The 24,256-nt window shown below is 33.3% G+C and overlaps 1 protein-coding gene across 1 annotated transcript in view; it reads left to right on the top strand.

The window, feature by feature from the left end:
* Positions 1–24,256, top strand: part of LOC145293788 (uncharacterized) — a 185,371-nt gene that overhangs the window by 158,206 nt on the left and 2,909 nt on the right. The gene's annotated exons all lie outside the window — the stretch shown is intronic.

Raw genomic sequence — 24,256 nt, 5'->3', positions numbered from 1 at the left:
ATTTTGTTCAAAGAAGCGAACAGGGCATTTCGTTTCCTTTTTAAATACCTGTTGTGTGCCAGGTTTAAACTTAAAATCTACGGTCATTTTTGTCCATCTCCCCAGGCCAGGAGTAAATACGTTTGTGAATTCTTGTTTAAAACAAGTTATAAGTTTCTTCGTTTTCGCTGGGCGGGTATCTATTTTCTTGCAGAATGTGGATATAGGAAGATCCCAGAGACGAAACTCCTCCATGCTGTCAGAAACGATTAGGTTCTCACTATCTTTTAGCACATACAATCTTTGTTTTTTTTCTTGTTCCCCCCCCCGTAAAGTGACGTGTGTAATTAATTCACCTTCAAAATGAATTTTTGTACCATTAACGGCCGTCGTAGTTCTGTTAGTTTTTAAGATAGTAGTCTTTCGTAATATTTTCCACGTTTTGAAATTAATTATTGAAATATCCGATCAACTGTCTAATTGGAATTTAATAGCCTTGCCGAAAATGTTAACCGTTACATATTTGCATAGATTTTCATCTACGACGTCCTTAGTTCTGGTTTGACGTACACGGCTTCTATTCTGAGTTTTCCTACAATGCGAACTTTTATTATTGCATAAATGACATATTTTTGTTAGAAATGGGCAATGTATTCCACCACATTTGAAACAAGCGTTCGGTGCTTTTAGTTTTTTCTGAATTTCGGTTGTTAGTGTCTGTGTGCCATTTCGACGGTTTTTTCTTAGTTACATTTTTATATTCGCGATGCCTGCTTCGATATTACTTGCATCTTTTTTTATAATTTCTACTTTTTGACAATCCTCAGTCAATTTTTGAAGTGTTAAGTTCGGTTCATTTTGTAATTTTGTAAGGACTCTGCGCCTGATTTCCGCATCTTTGCCCGAGGTTAACCCCTGCACAAACACAAGACATTTAAAATTTTCTGCTGTTAGTTCAGACAACTTAAAACCATCACAGTGTTTGTTCACTACAGCTGCGTAGGAAGCAATACCGTCATTATCGTCTTTTACCACATTCAAACATCTCCAACGCTTATGGAAAAGAGACGTTTTCGGCGAGAAAAGTTCTGTTAACAAATTTACCGTCTCAGTGAATGATAAATCTGTTGTTTTCGAGGCAAGATGTAATCCAGGAATTTATCATGCTCAGCCGTTTCCCATTTTCGTAGTAGAAATCTGGTCTTCTTTTGATCAGACCAGTTGCTGCGGTTAATATTACAAAAATCTTCATAACGCCGAAAATACGCTGCGAATGATTTTTCTTCTTCCTCGTATTTAAAATTGTCTATTGCAGTCCATATTGTATTCTGAGAAAATGCTGAATTGCTTTCCGCGTTCGCATTATTCTTAACCATTTCTGTAAGAAATTCCTCTGTCCGTAATTGACGTTCGGCTAACTGTTTTTGAACTTCCTTTTGCTGCTCCTCGGTTCGTATTTTACATTCTGCTAACTGTTTTTGCTGTTCCTCAAATCTTATTTGACGTTCAGTCCAGTGTTTTTCGGATTGTGACTGAGGCTTTGTTGCATCGATATGCAACTTGGTCAAATGTTCCAACGCTACTTTCAATTCGTCCATTTGTCATATTTAGCAATTTCAAAACGCTCGCTGAATTTTGCAAAACCGTCTTCTTTCCCCAGACAACAAAACGAACAGAAAAAAACCCATAAATATATAAAAAGTTCATTGTCTAAAGAAAAAGAATCAAGTGTATATTTTTCTTCAGAGAAAAAAAATAACGCCCGATTTTAGCAGCTAAAACCACAAGTGACGAATTATTTTTCTAAAAGTATAAAATTTACCTTTCTAAATCGCGACGAACCTTTTTCTTTTTGCAAAAGTACAGCGCTATCTTTGAAAGTCGTGACGAACTTTTTTTATTTTCAACTCTTTTCCCCCCGTAATGATCTGCATATATTTTTTAGTTACCGTGAACCTTTCAGTTGCAAGTGTTATGTTAGACACTTCCTTAGGCTTGATAACATTTGAGTCCGATGTCGTTAGTATTTTTAGAATACTATTTCAACGCGAGTATTTTCTTTTCAATGTCGTTACTGGTTTCGATTTAAGTAAGCTCCCTGAATCCAATGTCGTCAGTGTTTGATTTGTTAGAACACTGTTTTTAAACGTGAGTACGTACTCCGAATCCAATGTCGCCAGTGTTATGGCTTGCAATAAGCCACAAAAAACCAGAACAACTGAATAGAGTTTAAACAATGTATTACTGGAATAACAACGTAAAAAGGTTACAATTGAAAAGAGTAGTAAACGTCACCGAGCAGGCGAGTGTCGCTCTGGTGTTTAATCCACACTTGGGATCCAAAGGTCTAAGGTTTATATAATGGATAGAACAGTCCATTTGGAGGGTGATTCCCCCACAACAATTATATAGATGCAAGTTCACTTTACTTGTGGTTATTTAGTGTCACTTATTTGTAGTTGGACTTTAGCATTTATAATGTTTAACTATTTTTATTAGTTTATATAAGCTCTCATAAAAATGCATATATATATCCATATATATATATATATACATAAAATTTTACTTGAATATTTTAAAGAATATCTGCATATTCGTGCACACGAACATACATACACAAGTACACACATTTAATATATATACACACACGCACGAGTATGCGCACGCGCGCACGAACGCACACACATGGAAAAAAGGAAAAAGAAATCCCAGATTTCAATCCATACGACGCACACCACTCACTCTAATGCACTGGCACGCACACACACACACAAAAAACTCTTTAAAACATTCATAAAATATTCACCAGATTGACTTAAATCTCACCGATTGAACCCTTGCTATGCCAAACTCTAGACACCGAGTCTCGCATTGGCATTTCTCTCAGAAACACAATCAGTGCTAGCAGAAATAAAATGAAATTCCATAAACTTTCAATTAACAAAACTTTTATAAAAAAAAATATCTGAAGAGAGCTAAACAAGCCATGAAACGCTTATAAAAATATTAAAAAATGATAAAAGTTTGAAAAATCTACAAATGTTGATGCCTACATTCTTTTAAAAATACATATATATATATATATATATATATATATATTTATATATATATTTATATATATGTATGTGTGTGTATAAAAATATATATGTGTATGTATTATGCAAGTATGTGTCTGTGTGTTTGTGTACGTGTGTTTATTGGATAATGCTCTAAACTAATGTAGGTATTATTATTTACTTTTAATATGTTATACACAGCATCGTGTATTATATGAGCGCATTTTTATACTCAATGTTTATATTTGAGAGTGCATAGGCACATAATACACACGCATACATATATATATATATGTATATATACATACATATTTATATATATATATGTATATATACATATATATTATGGTCCGATCATTCTGTTTACACACACACACACATACACACACACACACATATATATGTATTTATATATATATATATATTTATATATATATATCCATTTTTATATATATATATCCATTCATGTGAAATCTTTTTATCATTTTTCTTTTGCCTCCTGTTCCCCTTACCTCACCCTTTTCTTAACAAAGTAAGATCTGTGACTTACTTGTAGTTTCATTAAATACTTTTATATGCAAAATCCGATCCTGCATTTTGCTAATTCCTGCCCTCTGATAAGAAGGAGAGTATTTCTTCGAAACTCCGCGGATTAAGGACTATCCACTTATCTTGTGCTTCCTTTTTTTAAATTAAATATGTTTTTAACTCTTTTTCAAGATGTCTTTTAACATGTTTTATTAATCATTTGTTCATATTATAAGCTCTGTTTCCTTTTCGGTTTCATTGAGCTTTTACATCTGGCTGAGTTTATTTTACTTGTAAATATTAACTCTTTAATATTTATAATATATTTTAAGTTTACCATTTTGATTACCTTGGTAAACTTATTGTAATTTTTATTATATATATATTCATATATATATAGTTGTATATATCCATATGTACTGCGTCTCCTAATGAAGAATATAGTCTATTTATTTATTTATCTTATTATTATTTTATTTTTTTTTTTGTAAATTTTATAACTCATGAGTTGAGTCAATCCAAATCAGCACCCGCTTTAATTTTGTTTAAAATAAATTAGACCTATGAAATCTAACAAAAGAAATATTTACTCCAAATCACACGTAAAATAATATTACGGAATACATTTTTCGAAGAGTACGTGCTTGAACTTCATTGCTATATATGTATTTCTACAGTATCTTTTATTAGTGAACTCATAATTATCAATTCTTTAATATGTTTTCTGTCAATATGTTGAATACTGTTTACATATTATTATTTATTTATATACATTAACTATTAATAATGTATTATCCAAACTATATAATCTCACCAAAGAAAGAAAACTATCGTTTAAACTTTTTATTTAAAACTATATTCATTAATTATACACATAATAGAATGTGTGTTTTAATATTAAGTATTATTCATATTCATATTATTATCATAAAGTACGTTAAATCATGACATCGACGAAAGATTATATGAAATAGATAAGAAATTCTATACAGAAAAGAAATACTATGAAAATTTAACTGCTAAAACACTTCGTTACTACAGATAATTATAACAATCTGACATTCCGTCATTTTCGTAAGTGAAAGTGACCGTGGTTTAGTGGTAAATAATACAACTAAAAAACATTGATATGTTTAGTTCGAATCTAGTTCGTTCTATGAAACACTTTCTATCAAAGCAATATTGACCTCATATCCAACCTATTGGAACAAAATTAGAATAACTAGTCTACTCTGATCATCGACTGGTCTTCGGGCCTTAATAACTGGTGACCCCCCCCCCTGTAAAAAAACAACTAAATTATAGATCGCAACATAATAGAACTTCTACTGCTATTATATCGACACTACTCCTAGTACAACTTCAGCCATTAAAAATGTACAATTTATAAGATATGGTTTAACCTACACATACGGAAAAACTGGAATATCTAAATCAAGCGAAAGAAATGCGTGCAGGTTTCAAAATAGGAAGACCTAAATGAGATTTATTGAATACTAGCGGGGCTACCCGGCGTTGCCCGGGTGTTTAGAGGTGTGTGTGTGTTGGGGGGGTAAATCAAAACAAAAGAATAAGCGAAGTAATAACCCTGTTTACATATTAAAAACAACAAAAACAAAACAATGTTTTAGTACGAAGGTAGGCTCGAACCCAAAGCCTTATAGTTAATAGTCTGATGACATAACACAACACCGCGAAGGCATTAACTTTAGATAAGTCAAAAATAAGTGTTTATAAACCCGTTTGGTTTTCTAGGTCAAATCTCATGCCATATCAGCAGCAGCAGCAGCATCAGGAGGAGGAGGAGGAATAGTCAAGAGAAAACGAATTCACACCGCGAATTTTGTAAGATAAAAGTCGCCGAAAAAAAAAGATTTTTACGACGTCGTTTCGTAAGTGATCTCGATAGCATATAAAAAGTTATAAGAAATAGTAACGCCCCACCCCGAGAATCCCGGCGATAAAAGCCTTTTGCGGACATACAGAAAAAGGCACACACACACACACACAAACACACATTTTCGCTTTTATATATATACATGAAAAAGTAAACCTATGCATTTCAATTACAACGGTGTACCGTTTTACTTATATTGACAATTCCAACACTTGCACTTGATCCGAGAATCTGTTTTGCAGGTTGAGATAGAAAGCAGTATATGTTACCAAGAATTTCCAGGCGAAAATACGATGAAATTAGACAGTTACTAAACGCAGGTAATCTGATAAATATGAATAGACAATCATCGACTACTTCATTTTGACACCAAACATTTATAAAAAAAAAAACTATAGCATGGAATCACCTTTCTAGTGTAAACTATGGCAAATTTACGGTCTCTTGTCCTCAATAAATTGAAATAGACAGAAAGGAAAAGTACCAGAGATTACGGGAAACTTATACTAGAACATCGTCTAATGGACTGTTATAAAACTATTGCAGGGTGAAACCATATATTTTAGTAAACTCCGCCTCCGTTCAGTTTCAAAGGGTTGTCGCGCGTGTAATTTTGAGGCAAGGGTTGCGCACTCAGCAACCACAACTCTCCTTAATCGGCACAGCTTGAGTCCAGTGGTAAGGATAAATCCATGGCAACTAGAAACAATGTCGAGATAAGCAGAGAGGGCATAAAGCACTTGGAATTCTCAAGTGGCTGTCCATTGTTGTACTGGTCAGACTTGACGTTGCTTTTGCCCGGTTATCTTACGGGAATCGGTTTGTCAACGTGATTATGTCGTGTTTTAATAAAAGACAGCGGTAAAACATGTTTATAAATTGAATCCACAGTAGGAATTTAATTGATTATAGTTTATTCCATAATCTACAAGCGTATCTATTGCGTTATCCACACACAAAAAAAGTAAACTGCTGATACTTAAGATATTCACCAAGATGAGATCATTTGAGATTGTGTTTTCAATTCGTAAGACTAATACATGAGTTAATGATGCTTTTGGTGATTATGCTTATTGCTACTGATAGAGAATCAAACGAAGGTTTATTATAACTATTGGATCATTTGAAGTCCTTCTATTTTTTTTTACATAGCTTTAGATAGCTTTGCAATATTTTACTCGTTTATTATTTTATACATCGTCCGCTAAGATTGTGGTTTACTATCTTTTTTATATCAACTATAAAAATATAATAGACCATTGAACAAAAATACAAATATTAATGAAATATGGATATATAAATCATGTTTACTTAGATATCTCATTCAATAGTTCTTAAATGTAATCTTAAGAATCTTTAGAATATATCTGTTCAGTTTACGCATTCTTCAGTTATGGTGCCACTTAGTGTGATCAGAAAAATTCATCTCCGGTCAGTTTGTATATGTGTAACACAATACTAAAGTACTACGTTTCAGCCTGCTGCAACATAGTTGTCGTCAAGTCCAATGCCCACAAATACTTGTTGAGCCGTCAATTTAACTCATCAAATTTTGTCCATTTCATTCGTTTTCGATCCTCTGATAATGCGTAAACTGAACAGATATATTCTAAAGATTCATTGTGCAAATAACAATATCATTAATCCTTACTCTTAAATAGGTTTTGTCTTTAGTAAATTATGAGTTATTGTATATAAATATGAAGCGCAAGTAATCGTTCCATGGATTAGTACTATCACGCTGGAATTTTCCACCCAGTGAGATATTTAGAGGGGGTACTTCTGCTTAGTTAGAATTATCTTAAAACTTTGATTAGCTGTGTATGACTAAAATATGTAAAAGAAACAACTACGATTACGACAGTTTGAAACTCTTACGTGCTTCGTTATACAAATCATATACTTAAATGTCATCGGCTTTACTTCCTTAAATTTACAGTTATCTTACTTGCGAAGATATATAATATACATGTCTTTGTCCCTTGTTTGTCCAATACAGTTTAGAAAAAGTACAAACGAATGCTGTTGAAAGGTCAGAATTCGAAATTCATTAGAATTGAAATAAGATGTTAGCTATTTCAAATTATGAAGAATCGATGCCGCAAGACAACATAAAGGAATCTTGTGAAATGTGTCTTTTGTAATCCTTTCTGTGCTGTATGTCGTTTGGTAGAATCATAAAAGGGCTACAGTCGATCTGCTTCTTACGTAGATAATTATATTGCAAAGTCGACTTCACCATAAAAGTCTAGGACACGCGTGGATATAAAAAGAGAAAATAAAGGTAATGAACTAGTTGAGGAAAGAAAAACCAGGCATGGTTATTACTAAAATCATATGAAACTTGTTTTTTTGTTTGCTTGTTCGTTACAGTCTTAGTCTGTGGCTTCACAAATGACGTAGTATACAATGGATGGCGTCTCGGAAGTTGACTGTCAGAAAAGTGAAACGAAAAGTCATGAAAGGAATATATATATATATATATATATATATATGTGTGTGTGTGTGTGTGTGTGTGTGTGTATATATACTAGCAAAAGTACCCGTCGTTGACTGGGTTCAAAAACAGCCTACAGAAAATGGACTCTGATTTATGAAAATATGATAGGTTATGAAAAGAAAGGGTTGTAAAGAGATAGCTTCGAATTTGGCGGTATCAAAACCAAAGCTAACTGTGATGAAAGTAAAAATAAAATACATAAACACCATAATCTATTATATCATACCGGTTCACACTGAAACACTCATCACAATATTCTGTGGATCTATATTAAAAAACCTTGTCAAACTTTGTGACATATTTCCATTCGATGGAGGTCAGGCGCGAACGAACACCCCATGATTTTATTATACCATATTTCTTCAAACTGAAACATAATTATCAAAGTATACTTACGCAGATAGATATGAAAAGTCTTTATCAAAGTTTGTGCCTATTTCCATTCCATGGAGGTCAGGCGCAAACGTAGACCCAAAATTTTATTATACCATCGCTATTTAAGTTAAAACCTACTTATCAAAGTATTCTTATGTACATCTATATCAAAAACACTTGTAAACTTTTGTTTTTAATTTTTAAATTTTTTATTTCCATACTTTGTGGGCCAGGTGTGAACGCAGACCCCACAATTTTAATGAACCACCGTTCTGCCAGATCAAACATACTCATTCCTGTGTCTCGATACATCTTCTATCATTATATGTAATCAGTTTTTTAAAATAGTCAACTATATAGGAGCATATTCGTGACCAAACACACACACATTCAGCTTTATATTATATATATATATGTGTGTGTGTGTGTGTGTGTGTGTTGGGGGTATAGATAGGTGGATTGATATCTGTATAGATAGAGAGGAAATCAGACAGTTACGTATATATAGTAAGATCTTAATATTTTAATTTTCGCGTTATCTTAATATTTCCAACATAGATAGTTCCGCAATTTCTTAAAGTTTAATACAACTTCATTTCCGGTTTGTACGAACTACTCAATTAATGTATATATCAGTCTGTCTAAGGCATTAAGTTATGTAGATCATCAGTTTTCATGGCGACGACATCGTAGTGTTTCTCTTTACTCCTTTTTTCTATTTCTTTCTTTGTTTTTATTCTGTCCCAAATTCTAAATGCTCCCTGCCTTCTTCTCCCCTGCTTTTTTTCCTCCTCTTTTTAATATATACAAAAATGCTGTAATTTTCTAACTATTATTTCTGTCAGACAATAAACCCTGGTTGGCTCTTTCATTTGACACTACCTTTATTGGGTTGAAATTAATTTATAAAAAGATCAGGTTTTGGTTATTGTTTTCTTTAAATGCCGCCCCCTCGTAAAAAATTAAACTACGGTTGTTGGTGGTGGCTAATTCCGAACGTCCTAATGTTAAGAACGAGTTTCGGAATAGACACCCTTAACCTCCTCATGTATAAAACGTCCTATGGAATAGACAGGACCAACCTTGCTATGATAAGAACGGCTTACGGAATAGACGCCCCATTTTATGAGCGGGAATTGTCCAAGTATTTTCCCCATGTTCAACCTTGATATATGTTGTCAGCATACCCACTAGCAAAGACTATACGCAGAAAATGGGGGGGGTGATTGTGTCGTGCGGATAGAAGTACACATTTTATCGCGCATACGTAGAACAGTGAATTACAGTGCATAATACATATCATGCCTTCGCCAAATTTAAAATACATTGTTTTATTCAGCATAGCCTATAACTTATAGAAGTCGTCAGTTTAAAGGAAATGGTGTAGTTGTTGGTAAGATAAAAAAAAGTACCTAAAAAGGTTAATGTTAGACAAGTGTGGAAAAAGAGTCCTGAAAATAGAACTAAACAAAAAAAAATACTATTGTAAAAGAAAAAAATCCAATCTATAACAAATACTTTTATCCGTAGGCAATGTAATAAAGGAGAAATTTATACTTTGGCGGCGTAAATTATTTGACAGGAGAAGAAAGTAAAAAGAAGCTGACGTAAATATAGTCGAATACAGAGTGAATGAAAAGTAATGAACATTCTCATTTATCTGGACGTAAATCAGGCTTAGAATGTGAAAATATATTTTATATGAAAGGAAATAGCTTTTATGATTTCGAAAGTGAAAAATAATATATATATATATATATATATATATATATATAATTTTATTTTGCTGATCACCGCAAGTTAGGCGCGGTGCCAGTTTGATATAGGGAGCTACTACAGTTTTCTTTTATTAAGAGATTCGGCGGATGCTTTTGTAAATTCCCCCTCGTAAATACCACAATTTAGATTGTTTTTTCCACATTAATCTCATCGATAACAACTTAACTCTAAGATAAGAAAATAGTAAAATTGCTAAAATAAAAATTATGTTTTTATCATCGGGCAGTAGTTTTCAATTATAACGTTTTACTGAATAAAATACATATTTTGTGACCACCATCGAGAAAAATATTGTCGCAATATTTTTCTCGTTAGTGGTAACAAAGTACGTGTTCGATTTAGTAGAACGGTAATGTGTAAATAATGTTTATCCTAATAATGCGTAATGGCATGTGTAACGTTTAACTAAATGTTATAGTTCATTTTTGTAAACGTCAATCTGTAAAATAAAGGATAGTGAAGTATAAATTATTTTAAAAGAGTTCAATTCATTTTAGCATCGGTTAATTTAGGATGACCAAACTGGATATGATGTAAAAAAAAGCTGCGATTTATTTTTAATGTAACAATGTGTAAATAATGTTAATCGAAATAATGCGTAATGGCATGTTTAAGTTAAACTAAATGTTATGGTTATTTTTGTAAACATCAGTTTGTAAAATAAAGGAAAGGCGAGTAACATATAAAAGATTTAAATAGAGATCAGTTCATTTTAGCATCGGTCAATTTAGTTAAACATGCCATTACGCATTATTTACAGATTTGTTACATTTAAAACAAAAAAGAAACGCCGCGGCTTTCTTTATATCATATCCGGTTTCCGCGTCCTAATTTGACACCCAAGCCTCTTGCATGCTTAATGAGCACTCTACCAACTGAGTAAACACGCAACCCACACAAGAATCCCTATTAACTTACACACATCAAGCAAATTGCGGCATAGATACGACAGTGGAATAGACCTACCCCATACTGAATAATGAACATGATTATCGAAACAGAGTTTATCCAAACCGACAAAAAATCCTACTTATATATTCTCTCACATTCTAAATATTATATATATATATATATATATGTGTGTGTGTGTGTGTGTGTATATGTGGTAAAAACAACGATAACAAGTGCTTAATACGTTAGTAGAGCGAAATATGTTTTTATTATTACAACTTTAAGTGTATTAACTTTATTTATTACAAATTGTTCAATAGACAGGATAAAAATTATCCGTCCGTATTGTCACATGTTTTATAATAAAATAAAAAGGAAAGGTATGTTTTTGTGATTACATATAAAAAAAATAAGTGAATAGAAGTAAAAGACGGACAGGGGGAGAATGGTCAAGGGGAAGGAAAGAGAGGAAATCAAACAAAAAGGTAAAAATTAAATAGAAAGTTATAAAGATAAGAGAGGGCAAGAGAGGGGGCAACGAAGAAGAAAAGAAAAGAAGGACGAGAAATAGATAATTGGGCATGTCAAAAACGTTTGTTCTGGATGATGACCTGCACCAGTATCAAGGCTAAACGGAGTTAAAGAGTCAGCAAGCATCTATGAAGATGATGGTCGACAGAAAGAGCTAATATACGTCCAGTTCAACCGGGTAAACATATTCGTCCAATATAACTCATAGAAAATCTCTTTGGGTAGGAAATCAGTTATAGATTCTGTTGGGTAGATTTTAGAATGTGAGTCGACTTTAGAGAGGAAAGGAAAAAAATAAAATAAGAATAAATGAGTTGTTTGGAAATATATGATAAATTAGGTGCTATAAAGTAGTGTTGAGATTGTCTAGGATTATGAGGTTATGAAAATGGTGGGAATAAGGACGTTAGATTACAGGGCAGTTTTAAGAAAAGAGTAAGGGATGAATTTTGAAGGGTGTAGAATTTCTAGGTAAGTTGCAATTTTGTGCAGGTTTCAGACATTTAAAGTTTTAACAACATGAGTTTTGTAATTTTATTTTTTAAATTTGGAGTTATTAATGGGGAATATTACTAATTATGTTTGGAATTATTAGTGGAGATTATTACGCATAGATATAGGAATAAATTGGGAATTTGAAGGTTGACCGTAATTATATTTCAAAGAAATTTTCGGTTAATAAGAAGTGTTGTAATTAAAGGTATAAGGGGATAAGATAAGTTCAAAGAACTAAAACACATAATTAAAAAGTAAGAGTTAAAGTAATCTGCTTGACAAATGATGAAGCAAAATAGTGTTTAATGTAATATTTGTGAGTGTCTGTAGTGTTAAGAGTGTGCAATCGTTTAGGTTGGAAGTGCTTTATATGAACTTCAGTATGGTGTAAGTTGCTAAGAAGGAGTGATTTTAATGGCTGCAAACAATTAACGTTTCATTTTTAATGTTTAATGATTTATCTCTATCTTTAAATTTAGTAATTAAAACGTCTTCATGTAAACAAAGGAAGAGGAAAAGTATAAAGATTAATAGGTATTAACCTTTTGGATTATTTCGCATTTATTTGTGAGCGTGAGATTATTTTGAATCAGGTTTAAGTGGTTGGTAGTTAATGAGATTTTATTGGAATAGTTGGGGTTATTGAAGGAGCATTTCTTGACTCTAAAACGGTCTTTAAAAGAGGTTTCAGCAAGAACGATGTAGTATTTTTTATCATTTAGATTGTCTATTCGGCAAAGTAGCTTTGTATTCAACTTCAGTCTGTAAGCATTGTTGTTCGAGTGGACAATCTGATTTATTTGTGCTACTGATAATATTGTAATTATTGTTGTCGTTTTTAAGTATTGTATTACTATGTTTTTTAATAATTCTTTCTAGGTTATAATGTATATATATATATATATATATATATATGTGTGTGTGTGTGTGTGTATGTGTGTGCGTGTGTGCGCGCGTGTGTGTAATTTATTGAGTTTATACCAGTATACATTAATCAATAAAATATATGTATTTGCTTTGTGCATTTATATTTATTGATTTGAGACCATTTTTCTTCATAATCAGAACCGTTTATTCTTTGATTATACACCGCCATAGGATGTTATGCTATTGGGATTTACATTTCCAGATAGAATGGTGAAAGAGCTCAATGGTGAGCAACATCTGTCTTGGACGGAAGTATCCATTTCTTTGAAGAATTTGACTTCCGGCAAAAACTATTTTTCCTTTAGAAGTTCATTCTTTTGATATGCTCAACTCTTCAGAGTTATTCTGGTTTTCGTTTTTTTTTTCTTTACAATCTTTAATTTTCTTTCAGATCATTTATCTGCGCATTATTACTTCCGCAAATATTAACAACTCATAAATATGTTATTCACTCTGTTCTTTCTTTCTATCAAAATGAAATAACTATGATGAGTGATTGTAGTCAGATTATATTTGTGTGTTGCATTTGTTTGTAAAACTGATGATATTTAATTATATTCTGATATTCTTCATAGCGCTATTCGTTTGCACATTAAAGTTCTACAACTGTAAAGAAATGACTGGCATTTTATTACGTGGGACTTCCGTTTTTACTCAAATGTTCGACAAGTTTTGATAGAACAAACGCCATATACTATTCATTTATTTAATGCAAAGATGAATTATCTATTAGATTAACCTATCGTTTTTGTTCAGGCGATAAGCTTACTAACATAGTTTATTATTTTATTACATTTAATTTGTTTTCGAGAGTTCTAAAAACCTCAGTCATATTGTATTACCAATCTCTTTCATTTGCAATTGACAGTTGTAAGGGCAAAGAGAATACATAGGTTAGTATATTTCAAATATGTTCGTTGAAACTTTAGTTTTTAAAATCATAAACGGTATTCCATTTCTCAAACGTTCTGTTTGCAATGGAAAGCTCTAATATCCCTAAAATCCTAAGCTAATTAATATACAAATTTAACTAAATTTACTATTTTGAACGAAGAACTTTATACAGTCAAATAAGTTACTTGATACCACAACACTATATTAAAATATCATATTGCTCAAATCGTGGCCCTGTCGGTGGGGCATTAGAATACGCCGACTGCCCCCCCTGCAGAGGGTAAAAGTCCCTCAATGGGTGTCCTGGATATGACCTTAAACTATATCCAGTGGCGAGGCCCCAGCTCGTGGGCTTTGGGGTGTGTGGAGCCACCCTTTAATTACCATTGCTCCCAGGTCCACTCTGATCTGGAGTGGTAGTACCTGTTAGGGTCCCAACTATGGGTTAAATAGAAACCGACGTGAAAACAACAAATATATACTATTAAAAAAAAATTTCTTCAAAATCTTTGGATTCGGCATTAAATAACCCGAAAAGGGTTGATATGCCGTAAAACAAAAACAACCAACCAACTCAAATCGTAATATTGCACTTCAAAGTGCTATTCTTAAAAATACACAAGTCTATCACTTTATCATAAAGACTAATATGTATTTATTTATAGTTTACCAAAGCCGAAACGACACTTACCCTCGGTGTGTTCAACTAGCTTTCTCTAAAATAGAAATTTACATAGGGATATCAAATTTACAAGCGATCACAAATCGTTTGTATATACCCGCCAGGAGAGATGATGAGATTAAGTTTGCAGTTCTTTAGCGAGCTTTTGACGCCTTTCTACTTACGGTGCTTGGTATTCCCAAATTGTCACCCATCTGAAGTGTGATCTAATGTGAACCGATGTGTTGACGTGGTTTTACAATATTATTATAATATGGCATATTCTTTATATTCATATAAGCGGGACATTCCAAAAGAAATGCGTCCTATTTTTTTATTCTGCCTTAATAGATCAGAGACTGAAAACTGAATTGGTATGATTGTTTAACTTATGCATTCACCCGAAAGTATAATTTCTGTTGGAGGTGTTGACGGTGTGAATATCTAAAGAAGCAATCCTTGTACACTATTTTTATTTTTATTTCCTAAGTAATCAATTTTATTTTAAACTTTTAAGAACCGAACAAAAATTGTTACTTTATCCCTCATGTCTACGTTCAGATTAAAACAAATTTAATGCAAAATAGAAATCGTCGACGTGAAAGTAATCACACACTTAGTTTACAGTTTATTATATTTATACGAACTAAAACATGCACAATGCTTTTTACATTAATTTATATAATGTTGCTTTTAAAATACTAAATATATATCTACTAGTGCATACAAGGAAAAAAATTACTAATTGTTTTATAAACTAAATATCATTTAAATAAACATAAAAGTATTATTTGTAGTATTCACACTACTGTTCTTAACTCAAGTGTTAGTTTAGTTTATGTAATCTCTGAAGTTCGTCAGGTGACACTTGTTTTACTCGAAAATCTTTTTGTCGAGTTTGAAAATCGGCGCAGAATTCCAGACGCAATTCTTTATATAATACACACGGTAACATGCTCTCTTTCAATCAGCCATAACCGGGTAAAACTGTTAACGTAATTGTCTACTGTATTCTGCGTATCGCCTGCCGCACTAATGATTGTAATTTCAACCCCAAGAAGAGTATCGCATTGAACTGAATCTTACCTAGTATTTTATTCGCTATGCTCCGGATCCCTGCAGATTCCCGCGTTCGACAGAAGTATTCCCGAGTTCGACAAGAGATACCTGAAAAAAGAGTCGGAGATTACATCGGTCTTAACATTATGAAAATATCACTCAATATGCGAGCTGTATTCCGAATACTATAAATGCTACAAATTATCAATCCTTATCTCAAAAATTTTCAGAAACAGAAGAACAAATATGTCTCTTCTATATGTATTTGTTTAAAATTGTAACAATGCGAATATTTCTCGAGTTACGCCTACGTGGTTCACATTGCATAGCTAACCATTAATGCCGAATAATAATGTGACTACATATATACTTAGTTGTGTTCAGATGATCTTTTACAAAATATTGCAAATTCAATATCCTAGCTTCAAAAAACCGATGTCTGTAATAAAGTATGATACGTTTCAGTCCTGCAGTTTTAATGGCCACTGAGCTATGAAAAAAACGAATTATCTGATTGCGAAACCATTTGTGTGGCTACATGCCCCAGATACTCACCACCAATAAATCGAACATAAAACCCGCTGACATATACCAACTTATATATTAAGTGCATTTTACTTATTTGGAATAAAGTATTGATGCTATACAAAAGCCAAAGTTCAACTAATATTGGAAGAGTAAAAAATACCAAGAAACAGAAAAAAATGTCAATAATGTCTCTCACTTGAATATATATAAAACGGCGTGTCCAGTGTTAGAAATTATCATTTCAACTGAATAAATAAAAATGAAAATGAGATCATTTAGTTTTCACGTGTTTAGTAGTAAGATTAAGATAAATTATCGGTTTTTCAAACCTTATTAACTCCCTGCGTTCTGAAGGAATACACGTTGCAAGTCTATCTCTGCCTTATCGTTACTTATATAAATGATCTACTGTAAAACTGTTGCACTAATTACCCGTTTAGCTACCGCAACAGTCAATAAGTTCCCTCGCTTTTTATCTGTGCCTAAAACTAAACGAAAATTCCATGAGAAAAGTTCCTTTCCTAGAACTTCTGTTTTTGGAGCAATATACCGCAGGGATGCTTCTCAGCTAACTATAGCACGGCCGTTTTCAATTCTAATGTAAATAATGTCTTATTTAACCGACCTCTAATATAAATAACCCCTACTCTAGTTCAAGCATAACTGATTATTACGGTGTTGCCTCACCATCTACCTAACACTCATTAACCCTTATCCTAGACGGATCTCAGATTGAGAGGCCCCCAAATTAAAAAACAAAAATGTTACGCTGTATAAGAAAGCTATGCACAAAGAGGGCACACTTTATCCAAAACATCAAAACGTTTCATTAATGTTTTTCATTTGGGATTTACTCATATCTTTGTTAAAACTCACCTTTTTGTAATCTCATCTGATTTATTTGTATTATTTGGAATAAAATGTTCATACATATAATTCTCGCAACATTTCGTTCGATATAACCTTTTAACTTCTTCATAGAAATGAGGCGCAAGAATAAATCCGTTGAGTATAAATAACTTTTATGTGGCAGTTTTATGTGCGTTGACAGTTCAAACCACACCATAGGCGATACTGACTACGAATAAATATTTACTTACTTAACACATCTACCCGGTCATACTGTTACATGATAAGGGCTGTCCCCTGTTCATGTAAGTATAAAAATAGAGATATTAGTTAAAGTGAAAATAAGAGAAAGCAGAAATCGAACCCTGGACATAAGTTTTAACTTTACATTCCAATGACTTTTTTTAAATAAGAAGCAGCTCTATCCTTCCCTAAGACGTCAGTTGCTTTAACCATGGAGATAAGGGATCTTTTATTTATTCATTTTTTTTATTGAATAGGACGGTGTTCCCATTTTACTTAATCTATTTACAAACAGAGTATTTTTCTAACCCATCCTAAACAATTCCCTCTCTCCTGTTCTTCCTCCCCGCTACCAAACCTCATACTAACTCTATTTACGAGAGGTTGGTCCCTATTTCTACTCTCGTGCACTGCATACGACGGATACGGGCAGCTGATTTCATCTATATTGGTTTCACGTCCCGCCGTCATGCTCCGTGTCACGATCTTTCGTTCCATCAACGGTACGTCAGATTCCTCATCCGACCCCTCGCGTTGATGATGACTCCTCTGCATTGCATAATCAGCTTCGTCTGTGGCTGATTCGCTGTCTGAATCACTAGATTCCTTTGGAACAGACAATGCAGCTTTTCTTAACGGCCTCTCTGTAGTGGGAATCTCCCACTCCTCGATAGACGCTGCTCTGGGATGTTCTGCATGCGCCTTCGTTACAGAGCCCGTTAATTGATCCTTAATTCTATATGAAACCGGCCCAGTCTTTTCTATCACTACGTAGTACGGTTTCCATCGTACATCTAGTTTTCCTCGCTTTTGGTGGTTTTTATAATACACCAAATTACCAACCTTAAATTCGACGGCTTTTGTTTTCTTCTTAGATCTATCTATCATTTTTTCCTAGCATTTTTTATATTACTCCTTACTAAAGTGAAGGTTCGATGCATTTCCTGTAGAGCGATTTCATGATTTTCATCCCCATAGTATACTCTACGGGGTCTTAGAATATTGTCCAACGGCAGAACAACATCTCTATTGTAGAGTAAATAATAGGGTGAAAATTTCGTCGTTTCGCTTACATGGAACCTGACAGCCGCTAACATCTGATTCATGTATATATCCCACGACGGTTCATTGTTCCCTATTTTCTTCGCTAGGACGTCATGCATTGTTCTATGGAATCTTTCAACTTTGCCGTTACTCTGGGGGTGATAGAACGATGTGGTCACATGATGCACGTTGAGGTCCTCTAATGCCTTTTTCATTATTTTATTTATGTTCTCAGGCCCATTATCCGTTAAAAGCTGCAGTGGTGCCCCGAATCTGGGAAAAATCTCGTCAATCAACAGATGCACCACTGTTTCTGCTTTCTTATTCGGAACCGCAAAAGCCTCCGGCCAACCACTGTACATATCTATAAAAGTCACTATGTATTGGTTGCCTGATAGAGTTTTTTGTGTAAGGCCCGGAAACATCTAACGCTAGTTTAGCGAAAGGAAAAGGAGGCAAATCGCACTCCTGCATTTGAGGTTGCTGTTTCCTCAAATTTCTGGTTTGGCACGGAATACATTTACCTATGTATTCGTTTATTTGTTTAAATAAACCAGGCCAGAAATATTTTTGCTTAATAGCGTGAAACGTTTTTTCCACGCCCATGTGACCATTATCATCATGGTTTTGAACTAACACCCTTTCTCTTAGATGCGACGGTATATATAACCTAATTATCGGTTCGTCGTCGGGTTGCGACAAGTAATATACTACATCGTCCATTATTATGTACTTTTTTCGTTCCATCTTGGACGCTTTACGTTTTTCATTCGCATCTTTAAATCTACAATATCTCTATCTGCTTCCTGTTCCTTACTTACATCTAAACCCGATAATGTAGGACGCTCGTGAGTTACCGATAAGTCTTCAGCATCCTTATGTGATGCAAAATCTTTTGGCTCAAAATGATTTGAGTTTTTTGCACTCACCGTATAATTCCTACTGTCTATTTCTACAGGGGGATCATCATTGTCCTGGCTCGAATCTACAGCGCGTGACAAGAGATCCGCACAGACGTTGTCTTTCCCCTTCAGGTAGCGTATGGTGCAATTATAGCCAGCCATACTTAAAGCCCACATCTGTATTTTCCTATTTTGAATTGGTGAGTCTAATAAATACTCCAATGGTCTAGATGGTGAACGTAGCACTATGCAAATAGTGATTTAATTTATTCAGGGCATAGTGTATCGCATATGCCTCTATTTCTATTGTTGACCATTTGGTTTGAGTATCACTCAACTTATGGGATAAGAAGTAAATAGGTTTTTCTACCTCTTTACCCTCTTTTGGATCATAGACCATTTGTGATAAACATGCCCCAATCGAATGATCAGAGGCATCCGTATACAATCGGTGGTCCTTATCCGGATCGGGATAAGCCAGTGTTACCATATCTGCAAGCTTCGTTTTTAAGCTATCAAAGGCAGACTGACATGCATCGTCCCAATAAAATCGTGCATGCTTCCTCGTTAATCGGATTAACGGCTCGGCGATATCGGAAAAATTTTTTATAAATCGCCGATAGTACGATGTCATACCAATGAAAGCTTTTACTTGCTTTACAGTGGTTGGAGTCGAAATCATTTTTATAGACTTGACTTTATCCATGTCTGGCTGTATACCCCTCTCACTAACTTTGAACCCCAGATACTGTATTTCTTTATTAAAAAACTCGCACTTTGTTGCCTTTAATCTAAGATTATGCTTGCGCAAACTACCTAAGACCTTATCTATATGTTTTATATGGTCTTCCTTTGTATTGGAGAATATTAAAATGTCATCCAAATACGGTACAGTGAATTCTTCCTGCCCTTGTAATACTACGGACATCAATTCCTGGAAGACCCCGGGGGCGTTCGCAAGTCCGAACGGCATTACATTAAAATGGAACAACCCCTTGTGGCAGGTGAATGCAGTTTTTTCCTTATCATTCTCATTCAATTTAACCTGCCAGTACCCTGACTTCAAATCTAACTTTGACAAGTATTTTGCCGACCCAACCGAGGCTAAAATATCATCAATAACTGGTAACGCTCGGGCATACTTCTTTGTACTTTAGAAATATGAGCGATATTAGCTTCTTTTATAAATAGAAAACAGCGCATTAATAGAAAATAAGTTCCTAGCAAATGACATACCGTGAAATCGAATAACTAGCCTGAGAGCATAGGCACTGACGTATTTCTCTATTATTATAAATAGGTTTTGAAATATAACCCTCATAAAATCATTATGGTTTTTGCGTAATATCATAGATTTATAACGAAGGGAACATAGCAGGATGTTTTCATTACCTTAATTATAGATATGCGATGATTTGAAACCCGATAGTTTGGTCAGCCGTCAGGACGTCTTATTATGGGCTATTATTCTCAGTAGCAGTCTACTTACATTTATTCATTACCCTTATTTAACCCTTTTCTTTGCGAGGTTATTTATAATTATCCATTAAGATGTATATTGTTTCAAATTCAAACGTGCTTTATCACAATGATACTTTTGAATGCGTTCTAAACATAGCAGTATATGTATTTATTTTGTTACTCTAATTTTACTGGTATTTTTATTTAGAAATTAGCGTAAATCAGTAATAATAACCGTAATATAGTATGAAGAGACATCAACGTATATAGTATGAAGAGACATCAACGTATATAGTATGAAGAGATATAAACGCTGTGATATACAGAAAGAAACTATTTGCTTCTTTAGCTGAAATATAATTGCTCATTGGATAGTTACGCCTCTCAAAGTAATTGTTATTGCCATTGACTTTTTATAACAAGATTTTGAAATTATATCTCATTGCATGCTTCGAGGAAATAGACAAGGATGTGGACATGTTCAGTGGCCAAAGCAGGAAAATGTTTGTCCTTTTCATATCCTCTGATTTCCTGTCTCTGACATCATATCTTGGTACTTGAACTCTATTATTTTTCTTAGATTCGACTTTTCCATTTCTCTGCTAAACCTAACCTTATATGAAAATACTATTTTAACTCTATTAAATCACACTAGTGTCAAGTGTGTATTAAATGGTATTATATTTTATTATATTAGTCTTAAGATTTTGTTTGTAGTATCTCTTAATCAGGGTTTTAATTTATTTCTTGCTTTGTCTTTACAAGGAATACATTTTAAAATAGATGCTACAGAATTTTACGAATTATAATTTTTCAATCCGATGTAAAGTCACCTTACACAATAGTGATCGAAATTTATCTTTAGTTTGCTTCTAGCATCCTTTCATTATTGTTTCATAGCAATTTACCCCTCTGCAGTTGGGTGGGGGAAATCTTTACAGAAAATGATAGAGAAGAGTAAAGAACAATGTTTTATTAATTTGTCTTTTGTAAATCTCCCTGAAAAAATTACTTCAACAAATTGTCCTTTTTTCTCCTCAATTCCTTCTCCTATCGTTTTTTTTTTTTGTTTCCATGTCCGTGTTTAATAATTTTATCGTTAAGCAGAGATGGCTCCACCGATTGTTTCATGCATCATGAGAACAATGTTTTTTGCTTCAACTTGATGAATAATGTATCATGGACACTGACCATTGATTCCGAATGCAGACAACTCATGCCAACGCCTAAGATATCCAGTCAAAATGACGGTATTCGTACTTATGAAGTATAAGGACAGTGCTATCATCGAAATCATCGGTTTATGGAAAACACCGGAAGCTGCCGAAATGATTAGCGGCGTAACCCTAATACAAAAGTTCATAAAGAAAACATTTGTTTAATATCATTGGCTTATAAAAAAATTAAATATTTAACTTGATTGAAAACGATTTAACAATAGATTTAAATTTAAAATAATATAAAAAAACAAAGCCATTTGCTATCACGTGTTTGTTATTCAATCAATTTATCCATTAAACCTTCCTTAAATTTAATATTTTCTTGATTTAAATTTGAATATCTAAAGTTGTCTAAAAATATTATTGAAATTTTTCATTGAAATTGTTTTTATTTTTGAATTAATGTTCAATTTAATTAGCTGACAGAAATAATATACTTTTGATTGAAGAATTGACCAACGTTTGCAACAAAGATCACATAAATTTCGTGCAGCACCTTCCAGCGTTTTCTATAAATTCCTCAGAAGATTTTGACAATATCGCGGTCTTTAAACAGCATAAGCAGCAAAACGTTGGTATGTAACGTTAGCGACACATCTGATGATTTTCCAGATTCACCCTCTCACATTTACATGTGATTCTCTCTAAGATCGTGTACATTTAGAAGCGCTAATACTCAACCTAAACACATCCTTAAAGGTTCGATAAGGGTTAAATAGGTAAATTAGAAAATATTATTCTCAGACAACGGACTCTTTTAAACTATAATCAGCATAGTGCTTCATTTTGATAATTTGGACTATTATTCACACTAGGTTTTAGTCCATGTAAACTCTGGCCTTGTTCATGTGTATCTTAACGAACTTGCGAACTTTTCTGTCAAACTCAGGAAGTAGCATGGTTGATGGAACTAGAGAATACTACCCCGTAGATTAAATAGAATATTTAATTCGAAATTGCATGCAGATTCCCGAGTTTACAGAAAGATTCCTGAGTTCTACAAGATACACCTCGGAGGTTACATCAGCCGTACGATTGTGTAAAACATTAATTTAATCAATAAATACGAATTATGAATCCGCATCTAAAAAACATTTGTATAGGAACATAAACGATGCAAAACTCTATTATTCGGTAAATGACTTTTACCTGAGGCAGGCGTTCCTCTATTTATATAATTACAAACAGTACGTTTGAAAAACAGTTATTTCCTTAAATACCAAAAATACTGTGACTATTTTATAATGTTCTTAGATAAAACCCCCTTTCATTAGTTTTTGAATTTCTGTCGATATATAAAGCCCTCAAGTGTTTACATGGGGACTTGCTCCGCCGAACAAGATCGTTTTCCGATCACGAAGGAAGAAAACTGCATAGAAAAAAAAACAATACAAAGGTTCTCTTAAGACTCGTAAGAAGCTTAAGCTAGACTTTTACAATAATACACATGTATAAATAATGATAATATGATTCTTTCTTAACTCACAGGAAATGCTATTTACATTATGTACTTAGAGAGAGAAAATAGTCTTTATTAAGATAGATGGAAGAGTTTTGTGGATTGAGGAATTAGGTGAGGAGGGGAAGTATATAAAACTCAAGGAAGGGGCCGGAGAAGGAGGAGAAGCAGAATAGACGATACCCACAATATCATTTACAATATTTGCTTCTTTTAAACGACAAGCGATTTTATCATGGAATCTTAAAGAGTGGGAGTTGATGAAGTAAAATTAAATGGAAAGTCTTTAGTACAAAACAAATTAGTGTGAATATTCCATGAATTCCCGAAGGAGAAACAGAATTTACGAGGTAATTGAAAGATGAATTTATGGCGGTATTTTCTCATCGTATAAGTTGATGTGAAATGTATGTTAATATAGGCTGGAAAAGAAAATTCAGCCTCGGTATTGAGTTGACAAAAATAGTAGACTATAAAATAAAGTTGCTGAGCAATTTAAAATTGTGTATCCGCTAGAATAAGAACGAGAAACACCCATATATTTATGAGGACCTTTCGAATCAACTCATAGATTGTTATTTCTAATAGAGTATGTGACTTGTTCGATTACTAGGTAGAGCTCCAGAGAAATAACAATGTTGCACTTTTCTTGCAGTAAAAGGTCAAACTTATCGTTAACTTCCATATGATATGAACACATAGAAAATGTTATGGCTATTAAATATTGCATAAGTTTGGTGCAAAAAATAATGCCATTTTCTGACATGGAATTGAACGTCAAAAACATTAAATTTGCATCAACCTTACACTAAGCAAGAGTGCATATATATGTTAACAAGATTATTGTGTGTGTTTATTGCATAAGCGTAACTGTAAGAATTGAATGTTTCCTTAGTGTACTATTAATCAAATAGTTATTCCACTAAAAATAAAACTGCGTAAAACAAAATGTAAATTTGAAAAATTCATTGTTAACTA

Source organism: Euprymna scolopes, chromosome 15 (genome assembly GCF_053919585.1).
Source record: "Euprymna scolopes isolate OS-2025 chromosome 15, ASM5391958v1, whole genome shotgun sequence".
In the NCBI taxonomy this organism is placed as follows: domain Eukaryota; kingdom Metazoa; phylum Mollusca; class Cephalopoda; order Sepiida; family Sepiolidae; genus Euprymna; species Euprymna scolopes.
Note: the sequence above shows the minus strand (reverse complement) of the source record. Positions and strands in the feature narration are given on the sequence as shown.